Source organism: Lolium perenne, chromosome 7 (genome assembly GCF_019359855.2).
Source record: "Lolium perenne isolate Kyuss_39 chromosome 7, Kyuss_2.0, whole genome shotgun sequence".
NCBI classification, from domain to species: Eukaryota; Viridiplantae; Streptophyta; class Magnoliopsida; order Poales; family Poaceae; genus Lolium; species Lolium perenne.
In genome coordinates, this window is record NC_067250.2 from 252,250,808 (window position 1) to 252,262,603 (window position 11,796).

An 11,796-nucleotide genomic window follows, 5' to 3' on the forward strand; every position below is an offset into this window, starting at 1 on the left:
TGCTGGTGGAGATGCGCTTGCAGCCACCAATTTTTTCGGCGGTTTTTCAGAACTCATTGATGGGGTCATCCATGAGCACAAGGCACGCCCTATACAAGTACTCGTCCAGGAGTAGAGTATCTATGATAACGTTCTGATACCGCACAAGATCAGGAAATCAAAATAGAGTAAGAGCCTTACTCCAAAAAGCGACACATTTGGTATGAGTGGTTCGCAAAGAATCGAAGCAGGTGCATCAGCGCAATGCTACGGAAGAAGAGAACAAATTTAACGTTAGGTGGAGTCTGAATACTTGCAGTTAGGCGATTACAATTGACAATGAAAGGAACCGGTGAGGTTCCTGCATCATATATCCATACACTGTACGACTCCTATCCAGGCGATTTTTCTTATTCTTTTGATACCCATTGCATTATGTCCATTATTCATGGATGGTTGTTTGAAGTTTGTTCTGCAGTGTTGAGACTTGGAGCCCACCGTATTGGCACAGGGAAATGCTAGCTGCGGCGCGATGCATCATGAATGATAGGAGAGCCACACTGATGGCATGTTGAAAGCTTTTGCCAATGGGTCCAGACCGACATGTGTATGCTCTTAATTCCTCTTCGTAATGGTAGTGCGCTTTTCTGGTCAGGTAGCCTCAAGTATATCTGGTACATGAATGCCATCAAGGCATCAATTCAAACTTCACATAGCATACGCACAGCCAAGAGGGAAGCGCACAGCACTGAATGTAGGATTCAGACGAATCTCTACTACTTAAAAAGACTAAAGTGGTTCCTTATTCTGCCATCCTCTCAATACGTTAATTTTCGTCGTCGTCGTCTCCCGTTCCGCCCGCGCCAACATGGGCCGCACCAACTTGGGCTGAGAAAGGATCACCTGGGAAAATCCGCCTCCGCTCCACAAACAAGGACCGCACCCCTAATCACTTCCCTCGACCTGCCCTCAGCCGTCGCCGTCGCCGCCGCTGCCCTGCCCTCCGCTGCCACAAGAGTGTGCCTGGGACGACGCGCTTCAGATCACCACACGGACCAACAACACTGCCGCCGCCGCACTACTCTCCTCCTGGTTTTTTTCTGCAGGAGGCACTGCATCGTAGACAGGATATGCGCGGGTTGTGGGTGTGGCTGCCGGCGGCTCTGCGGGCGTCATGTGCATCATGTCGGGCAGTTCGGCAGGTGGTCGCTGCGGGCGGCTGACAACCTGCTCCTACCGCACGTCCCACGACTAGGAGCAAGGGAAGACTCTCCTATGGGAGGCCACTGGCTCGCGTATGTACTACTGTGCTCCCAAATCCCAATTGTATGCATATTTCATTAGTTGATTGCTTGCTGCTTTAGTTTTTTTCTTACGCCTGATGATCGATTGGATCCCTATAAAATTCCGATCTGTACGAGCTGTGTTGGCAAAAAGATAATAGTTGCAGTGATCCGTATGCGTGTATTCTGCTTGTCAGTGCCTTCTTTCTTGGAATTAGCCATTTTCTATACCAGAGCATAGCAGCGGCAAAATCTTGTCTTGCTCTGGTTTTACAGAAGAAGATAGAGACGAAAAAGTAGTCCACCAACAAACTGAGGACAACATAATTTGATCACAGAGTGGAATTGTTGTGTTTTCGTGTGTGTTTCATGAGGAGAGTTGGGAGATTAATTTTATGGGGAGGTTGGTTCGTGGGAACAGAATGTGTAGATACATCACCTATCAAGGATGATAAGTGCATATATGACTTGAAGCATGTTAACAAAATTAAATGGATTTTTTTTATGGAAGTTCAATGGAAATTTTACTAAATTGGTTGTCTAGCCACTGCTCCAAAGTATTATGTTACCAAGTTGTTATGGAACACTAGATCCATCTAGGAACTACTTTTCTATGAACAGTAGTAGGATATTCTAGATAGGAACTACTTAAAAAGTAGGAACATGTTCCTTATTATGCCCAGCTCTCAATCCGTCAAACTTTTGGTCGTCCCGCATGGGCCCAACTGGGCGAAAGCCCAACTACCTCGAGTGGAACGTGAACCGCACCCGAAACCCTCGCTCCTCACCCCTGCACGAATCGCCTCCTCCTCCTGCCGCCGACCACCCGACGCCTCCTCCCGCTCCTGCTGAGTTCGGAGGATCTCCAGTCCGCTGGCCACCTAATTCAGATCGAGACAATCGTCGGCCGATCGCCGGCCGCCTAGCTGAGCAGAGGAGAAACTCTAATGAAGAAATTGTAGTGAAGCAATTTGATGAAGAAACCGTGATGAAGCAATTTGGATCGCTGCGCCGCTGGCTGCAGGCCTCTGCCCGCCTGTCGCGCTGTCCCACGAAAGCGCCGGCACCGCCGAGTTGTAGATCAAGGAGACCGGAGATGGGAACACTTTCCTTATCCATGTCCTCCCCTTCTGGATGCGGCCGCAGGATCTCGATGATGCCGTTCGCATGTTCCAGTCACCCATCCATCACCTGGCTCATGTCCGCTCTGTCTCCCCCGTCCCCCATGCTTGCACTCCCTAGCCCCCGCACTCACCATAGAAACCGTGATGAAGCCTTTGCAGAATTCATATTCTGATCTAAACCTCAACCCCCTCTGGATTTCACAAAATCTGACCATGTATATGTGGTTGATTTGTCCAACAGTGCAGATCCACAGCAGTTTGCAAGATTATAGGGAGTGGAGAAGACTTAGCTGGGTTGTATGCATCTCCAGTAGCACCACACAAACTTTACAGTATGGCTGCATTAGCTACACCAACAATTCAAACTGCCGCTAGCCAGTTCACTCCCATGTTAGCAGCTCAATCTACCGATGGTTTTCCATCTCACCCCATGTTAGCCAAAGGATTAATATTTACTAATTAATGTTCACAACGTACGTGATTTAGGTGTTGTATGCTGTTTTTTTAGGACAAGCCAAATCTCCAGTTAAGCTGCACGATATTATATCAGCATTATTTCTTTTTGCGCTGGGATAAGGTGTATGATGCTTACACATTGAATATTTCCATATGCATTTGATATTTAACATATTTCAACATTCCAGACTTCATAAAACCATGTCTAATAGAGTGTATATATCATTTGCATTGTTTATCTTGTGGTCACACGGTGAGAATTTCTAAGCTGATTGAGGCAACGCAGTGAGAACACGAACTGGCGATTTGGGGATTTTTAGGGGCTGTTTGTTTGCCGGACAGAGATTGCCAAGCCAAAGTTTGGCATGCCACAGCGGATTTGGCGGGCGTTTGGTTCATTAACAAGTATTGGCGCGCCACAGCCTCACCATCCACCCGCCACATGTTTTTGCCAGAAAACTTTGGCGGTCTTTTTCCCCGCCACACCCGCCTGTGGCTGCCAACACCGACAAAATTATCGGAGCTGCCGCGAAAAAAATCGCCCAGTGCCTTCTTTCTCAGCTGTTTTCGAAAAAAAATTCCCCTCTCCGCACTTTCACTCCACAGCGGCTCCCCTTCCCCCGACGTAGCGGAGCTCGCCATCGCCACGCCTCCCATCCCAGAACAGGTCGTCGTCGCCAGCGCCCCTTCTCCCATCTCATCCACTCACTGCCACCAGTTCGTTGACCTCTCGATCCCACTCATGTGCAGATCTGAAGCAGAGAAAAGTGGGAGGAGAGTATAGCAGCGCAAAGGGAGGCAGGGCAGCGGAAGTGGCAACAGATTCATGACCAGTCCGTGTGGCAGGAAAAGGGGGAAAAGGTATTCCTTTTTTCATGCCTTGCAATCGATTCTTTTAGGTCTTGTTCGATCCAGGAGATGCATGTCCTGCCTTCTGGTTTTTTAATCTGCTATCATTGCTTGTATGTACATGGATATATGCTTACACGTGTATTAGTTGCTGTGAAAATCTGTATTAGATGATCTATCAATTTTGTGCACGTCTGTTCTTTGTCTATCTTTTCATCGGAGAAAGTTCAGTTCTGCTGTCCTACAATTATTTTTCTGTTGGCATAATCAAATTCCGTGATTCGTGTAAACTCAAAAAAAAAATTCAGTATGTAATTCCAAACTGAGTCATTGTAAGTAGTGTATCATATTATCCCCCTGGAATGTTTCACAGAACATTGGTGTTTGAATCATATTTAGACAGTAGTAGTCAGTATTAGTGCGCTATAGATAAAGAAATTTTTTTAGTTGACAAGTTTTCATTGTACTGATTGAATCTTATTTCTAAAAATATGTTTTAGATGTTTTTAAAGTATTATCTAGAGTACTGCCATTACATGTGAAGAAGTACTTTCTTTTGTATGAAAGACATGAGTGTGATGCTTTAATTATTATGATCATCTACTCAAAGTTTATAAATTCTTTTTTATGAAATACATTAGTTTTATCCCCTCGAACAAATCAAAATAATTGAAGTTTATGGTCATGTGTGACGATTCACTTTATGATCATCTACTTTCATGAGAAGCAGCAATGACCAAGAAAAGGTTGAAGGTTGATGCTGATGTATCCTTTCGTGAGAGAACCGTGACTTGGGCTGATGATCAGAAGAAATGCATTCTTGATTGGTACATCGACTACTTGAAAGATCAACATGTAGGATTTAAGTTCAATAAGCAACATCATTTATTGTGTGCTGATGCATTAAATAAGAATTCCCCATGGGGATGACCGTGGATCAAGTGGACCGTCAGGCACTGAGTAAAAGTGGAAATTCATTTGATCACACCAGATGCATTGTGACTATTTCAGAATCTGAAAAGACAACCCTATGAGTATGTTGTCTCAACCACATTCAATTTCTTATGCGAGAAGGAAGGCTTAAATCTGTGAACACTACAAGTTGGTTGCAACCTCATTTTGTATATGTGTGTGCTACTCACATAACGACTAGAACATGTTTAGTGGCAATATTACTTTTGTTGCTTATCAATGCTAGCTGAATAGAGCTTGATAAGATGTTGTTAGTAATCTGGTCCAACTTAGCTTTTGTCATGAATGTTATGTACTACTTAATTGAATGGTCTAAGTTCTGTAATGAAATTTGAACTACTGATAATCTATTTGACATATTTTTGCTTCAACTATTATCTGTAATGGCCATGTACCTCTTTTATTTGCCAAACTTTTGGCGGCAATCCAAACAATTGCCATGAGTTTTTGCCAAACATTTGTGGCAGCAAACCAAACAACTGCCATTGTTTTATTGCCAAACTTTGGTCACCAACCAAATGGAGTACCTTTGGCGCAAAATATGGCTTTGCCATAAGTGTGGCTACTGCCAAACTTTGGCTTGGCAAACTATAGCCGAGAACCAAACATGCCCTAGATTAATTTGAGGTAGAATTAGTACAATGACTTTTACATACATATATGAGACTACTTACTAAAGTTCACTACTACTCATTGAATTTTGCTACCTTTTGCTTGCTAAACGTTACTACAGTTTTCTAAATTGCACTACTGATGTCTCTTTGAATTTTACATGGAGAAGGTCTACTTTTCTTTTGGTTGTCGCAACAAAAGCTCATAAAGCTCACAGTTTAACAAAGAATCTTGTTTTGCGCATAAAACTGAGTTGTTGTACATGTTGTAAATAGCAGATGCAAAATTAGGTATAGAATAATTTTAAAATATAGATATAGGATTAAGTTTAGATGACCTGCTGAAAATGATAAGATAGATCGAGCGAAGAAATATTTTTATAGGGGTCTATATAGAGATATGCATGATTAAATTTAGGCTTTCAGTTGGAAATGCCATTAAGCTATAACACCGATCTTCAGTTTCCACTTTTAATTGACTACTACCTCAGTTCAGGTTTAATCAACGTGGGACACCTTGTATGTGGTATATTAGCTAGGCACCACACCGCTTCGATTATGTCCGAACGGAGCGACTACAACTTAGAGGTTGCTACTATAGTTTTACATTTTATCATGTTAATCCAGTGCTATCTAGATACATTCTTGTTTGCAAGTGTCCAAATTTCTTATCTTCTTGCATATTCGGCGTGCCTTAGAATGCAAATTATTTCGCTCCCGTTGCAACGCACGGGCAAATGTCCTAGTTGAGGATAAATGGGCGGTGTGTCTGCACATAGTAGAGAGATTAATGGGGTTATTTCGACGGATGATTCAGGTAGATTCTCGTGGATCTTGACATCACTGGCCACTGGAAAAGTTCTCGGTTAAATCTACTTACGCAGATTTTATAAATAGCCATATTATGGTATTTACGTCAATACCTGTGGGAACTAAAAGTTCCACTAATAAAAATATAAAGGTTGATGTGGTTATCAAATAGAAAGGGGTGTCGCTTACTAAAGATGATTTAATTAAAAGAAGATGGTTCCATTGTACAAAGCATGTTTTTTATGATTCACATGAATCAATTGATCGTCTTTTTATTTGTTATCCCTTTGTGAGATCAGTTTGGAGAGTTGTTCATTTTACTTCAATATAACTCCACCATTTAATGTTATTATTATGTTTGGAAGTTAGCTAAATGGTACTAATAAGAAAGTTAAAGCTCAAATTCGTGTGAGAACTTGTGCACTGGTTGGGGCAATTTGGAATTACCGAGACAATGTTGATTTTAACAAGATCACTATTCCAAATATTTTTCAAGTTGTACGGGCCTACCTGCTCGATTCACATGTGATCGTATCTCCTTTCCGCGGATCAACCAAAATGTTTGGACAGTGGATGGATTGATTGATGACGATTGTACGTGCTGTCTTCAACCAGACTGATGGAAGCTATTTAGAATTTTCGATGCATAGAGGCCTTATGTATGTTTTTTTTCTCTGACTAAAGCTAAATGCGAAATTAAATGAATGTGTGCGAGTGATGCGGATGCTGGGAAGTGGCATCGAGTACGTAGCTGAAACAAAGCGCATTGAGACGGAAGGAAGAATCCATCCACGTCACAACGGACGCTCGCGGTCGCGCTCGTGGCCCCCGCGACATGAGTACCCAACGGAAGACGCAGATGGCATTGCGTCGGTCCGATCCACACTCGCACGCCCCTGCCGCCGACACAAAGCTCACTCTGGAGACGGACCACGGCTCCACTCCATACCACAGGCAAAGCTCCTCGTAGCATCACGATCGTGCTCCTCAATAGTGCTAACAGCCCGCAGTCTCCCCCCTTTGGGACCGTTTGTGGGATGTATTTTGTTAGTGTCGTGTTTGGGGAAGTCGCCCCAGCCGTGTTCCCCAAACATCGTCTCCAAACTTTTTTTAATATTAAAATATTTTTTTATTTTTATTTCAATAGAGAGAAAGAATATTCAACAAACTAATACATTGGGAACATGGTTTACACAAACTAAGATATAGTTTGGAACATGGTTTTCACAAATTAATACATAGTTAAAACATTGAAAAATGAGAAAAAATTGCTCGTTGCCGGCGACGAACTCGGCGAACTTGTTCGGCAGCCCCTGGATGCCGAGTGGGTCATCCTTGAGGACGACGACGAACTCGAACATCACTTGGTGCTCTTCCTGCAGATCCGACGGTGAAGACGATGACGTAGCAGTCGACGGCGACCGTGCAGCTCTGCCGTGGCCACGACCACGACCGCGACCTCGGGCTCTATCAGCCATGGGGTCTACTCTTGAGATGGTGGCAGGTAAGGTTAGAGAGAGAGGCGCTAGTGTTTGTGTGTGAGGGACGATGCGAGAGCGCTCCTTTTTATAGGCCGGAGGGAGGCAGGGGAGCGATGACGCTCATTAATTAACGCCGGCACAGAGAGCTAGGCGCGACGAGACGCTTCGCTGCGTCTCTGCGGAAACTGAACAGTCGCTGCGCGCCAATAACTTCTGTCGCGAGGTAGGTGACGGTTAGGTTAAACTTGAATATGCCGCTGACGCATTGGGCCCGCGTCTCCTCGCCTCATATTTCGTTGTGTCTGACGTGCCCGGAGCGTCCCCTGTGAAGTTGGGATGGACTCAGGGCGCCAAACACCGTATTAGACCGCGCCGGACGGAAGAAGGTCTTGGAACGCGCGGCTGGAAACGAAATTTTGTCCGGCCCACCTCAAATCCATCTGAAGACCACTTTGGAGAAGCCGCAGGAAATGCACGGGCAGACCAGAGTAATGCTTGCAGCGCATTGTTGATTGAGCCAACAATGGTGCTTTGGGGCGATGAAGGCATGAGTGGTTTCAGCTGCAGGTTTAGGAGCATTTAATTAAGAGTTCAGGATAGCGGTGTGTTGACGGATGATGTCTCGTCTGCGCTCTTGGACGTGCAACGAGGGGGAGGAAGTCGTTTGTCACGTCTCCGGATGAAACGTAGGCCTATGAAAGGCGCCACCAGGGAACGACGATGGGAAGTAATAGTATTTCTTCTTCTGCTCCTTTCTCCGTTCTTTTTTTTCTTACGTCAGGCAAATCCACGTACATCAACTTTTCTCTAGATTACATCATTATTATAAAGCTGTATCATATTTCGTAGAAGAATGCCAAAACGGCTGGTATAACGATAAATAAGGCTATACATGATACAAACACAGCACCACATGCAAATCCATATCAAGCAGTCAAACAGAGATGTGCAAGAATGTGCCTTGCATCGTCTCTCACCACGGACGGCAAGGAGGCGAGACACAGACTTGCCGAACAGTGTCATTGTCAATGCCATAACCTCGGAATTAAAGTTTCGAAACGTGCTCTTTGATCTTGCACTTTCTCAAGCCCTGAAATCGCCTAGGAGCCAATAACACTAACATGAAATACGAAAATAATAAGATTTTGTGGAAAATCCCGTAAATCATTCAAAACAGTGGTAATAACTATAAATAAGACATGAATATATTGAAATATGACCTAATAAACTACAAACTTCATGGATGAATTGTACACCTCGTATCAGTGTGGCATATCCTTGGGCATAGATTGTTGCTCCTTATGGTGCTGAGCATGACAGAGGAGCGGGGGAACTCAAGGCCAGTCTTCCGTTGTTCTAGATGGATCATTTGACAAGGAAGAACTAGAAGACTAATATGCCGTCGTGAGGTTCTCATGATACAATCTTGTGATCAATCGTGGTTCCCTAGTGCTGTCCATTGTTGTAGTGTTCCTGTGAGTGAAGCTAGATATAGGACAGATCCTGAGTCCATATGGCTTATTTATGGTCCTCGGTGTTGTTGTGCTCTTTGCTTGTAGGCGCAAATAATACTACCCAATGCTGGTCCAACAAAAATCTGGACTCGAGACAAACTAAAATAATTACATTTTATACTAAACTTTATACTTTTTTTTGCATTCAATAACATTAATGACTACAATTAATGATTTCCATTTGCATAGTTAACAACAAACATTGCAGCTAAATGTTAGGTGTAATAATATTGAATATACAATTGTAATGACAGTTCTAAAAAAACATGTATTGTGCAAAATTTAAATTGTAGTATATTATAACAAATGTTTCTTCTTGAGTTATTTTTAAACAACTGTATAAACTATATAGTTTCTATGTATTCATGGTAAATATCTGTAAAGCGTAAGGCTAACAATCTTAATAGTGTTTTCCTTTTTTTGAACAGGGAAAATACATGGAAGGGCCTAGAGCTTCATTACTCCATATGTGGGTTATAACTTGATTACAGGATGAAAGAAAAGCTGAAATTACATAACAATCGTGAAAATGAGCACTAATGACCCTAACAAGTGGTAAGAAAAAGCGATGAAGTCCTACGCACTTCTTCTCCTTCGGAATAGCTGGGACTCCATCGCTGGCCACCCTCTCCATCGCCGGGGATGTAACCACTTGGGATAGAGAGAGACTGTGTGTTGCATGCCATCTGGAATCACTTCGAGGGCCTCCATCTTGGAGATTGAATTGATGCCATCGATGGCATCAGGATGGCTTCCTCATCAGCCCGGGGTCATGGAAGCGAGCCTAGGCCACCATGTGATGAAATCCTAGTTCCAGAAAGGGCACCTCCCCCCATCCTTCATCTTCACAGGCCACTGCGTCACATTGCATCTTCCCTTCGCTACCATGGCCGACCAATAGATAGAGTACCGCAAGAATCCCTAAAAGAAACGATGAAAGAGCTTTGTTGAAACTGCTTCTATCGATATCCTCTTTCATCTTCCTCCTCGGAAGCTCGTCGGAAGGCCAGAGATGACCATCCAACGATGCACTAGTACACTTGGACGAGAGAGCTTGGACCCGCAACCTTATTGTTGGAGATCCCTGAGCACAACATCCTCCACTGCCACCACTACTTCCACCAGAGTCGCACAACGAGGAAGAAGAAACTCAGGCTACACCATGGTGACCTACTCCCAAACGCTGCCAATGGCAAACAACAACTAATCCTAGTCCTAAACCCAAGATTACTAAGACTAGCATCGCTCCTTAGCCCTCTCTGAACGACATCGCCTTCGAGGAAAACATTGGTTTGGTCGAGGATAGAGAAGGAGACTCTCAAAATTATTGTAGACAACATAGAGAAAGAAGAGGGGAAACTATTAGCGGTTTAATAGCATTTGTCTGAACAAAAAGAGGAGTAGTTTCACACGCATTATAGAAGAAAGTGAAAAAAAAAGAACATGCATTAAGGGACAGAGGTCAATAAATAAGAGAAGCCTTATAATGCAGTCCCTCCATACCGGTTTATAGGGAAATTACTCTTTTTGAGAAAGAAGTTTGACTACTATTTTGCTCAACAAAATATAAGATATATATCACACAAAAAATACTATTGAAAACTTATTTTGAATATGAATCCAATGGTATAATTTTTGTGGCATACATTTTGTATTTTGTTGACTAAATTTGTAGTCAAACTTTTTCTCCAAATGCGTAATTGCCATGTAAACCGGTATGGAGGAGTACACAATTTTGCATTGAGATTCTACAAGTCAATAAATATGAGAAAACTATGATACTAGCACATGATACCATGCATTCTTATGCATGTATAGTGTATGATACTGTGTATTGATAGACTAGTCTTATAGTCCCTCCGTACTGCTTCACTAGAGTAATACACATTTTAGGAAAAATTTAACGATTAATTTGGTTAACAAAATATCTAATGGTATAGTTTTTGTGGCATATATCTTAAATTTTCTTACTAAATTAATAAACTTTTTCTCAAAGTGTGTATTACCCTAATAAACTGAAGGAAGTAATCCCTAACGAAGAGAGTATAAAATGAACGCATGCTCTGATTCTTTATTGGGTTTTTCTGATCAAATGTGCCATAGTAGCTAAAGTGGGTAGAATAATTAGTTAACAAAGTGTGTATGTTCTGTTTTAGTATTAAATCTAGCATCAATTTTACTAATCAACAATAAATATAAACTGATGTGTATTCTACATTTCTACTCCAATGCAGCGAGATGCTCGCTGCAGCCTGCAGCGCGATGCATCATGCATGATAGGAGAGGCACACTGATGTTATGCTGAAAGCTTTTGCCAATGGGTCCAAACCGACATGTGTATCCTCATAACTCCTCGTATGTTGTGTACTAGTCCTTCTGTTCACGAATGTACATTTTAGCTTTTTAGGAATCAAATCATTGTAAATTTAACTAACTTTTTACATAAAAATAGTAACATATGTAACATCACATTAATATATTATTAAACTACATGTTAAGATGAATCTGATATCTGATATTACTTTAATGTCATAAATGTTGCTATTTTTCTAAAAACAAATTATCAAAGTTACTAAAATTTGACTTAAGATATGTCTAAATGTACACTTATTTAAGCATGGAGGAAGTACACTTCTTTAATTAGGCGAATTTAAATATATCTGATAGTACAAGAAATGCAGAATAGAAACATAAAATTAAAATAATTCATGTGACAA

At 42.3% G+C, this 11,796-nt stretch overlaps 1 long non-coding RNA gene across 1 annotated transcript; it reads left to right on the plus strand.

The window, feature by feature from the left end:
* The first annotated feature begins 809 nt into the window (after window positions 1-809).
* LOC127313332 (uncharacterized) lies at window positions 810-5,040 on the plus strand. The gene is made up of 4 exons (XR_007858895.2): window positions 810-1,274; window positions 2,628-3,509; window positions 3,593-3,703; window positions 4,422-5,040. It is a non-coding gene; the product is annotated as an uncharacterized lncRNA (long non-coding RNA).
* Window positions 5,041-11,796: the final 6,756 nt, after the last annotated feature.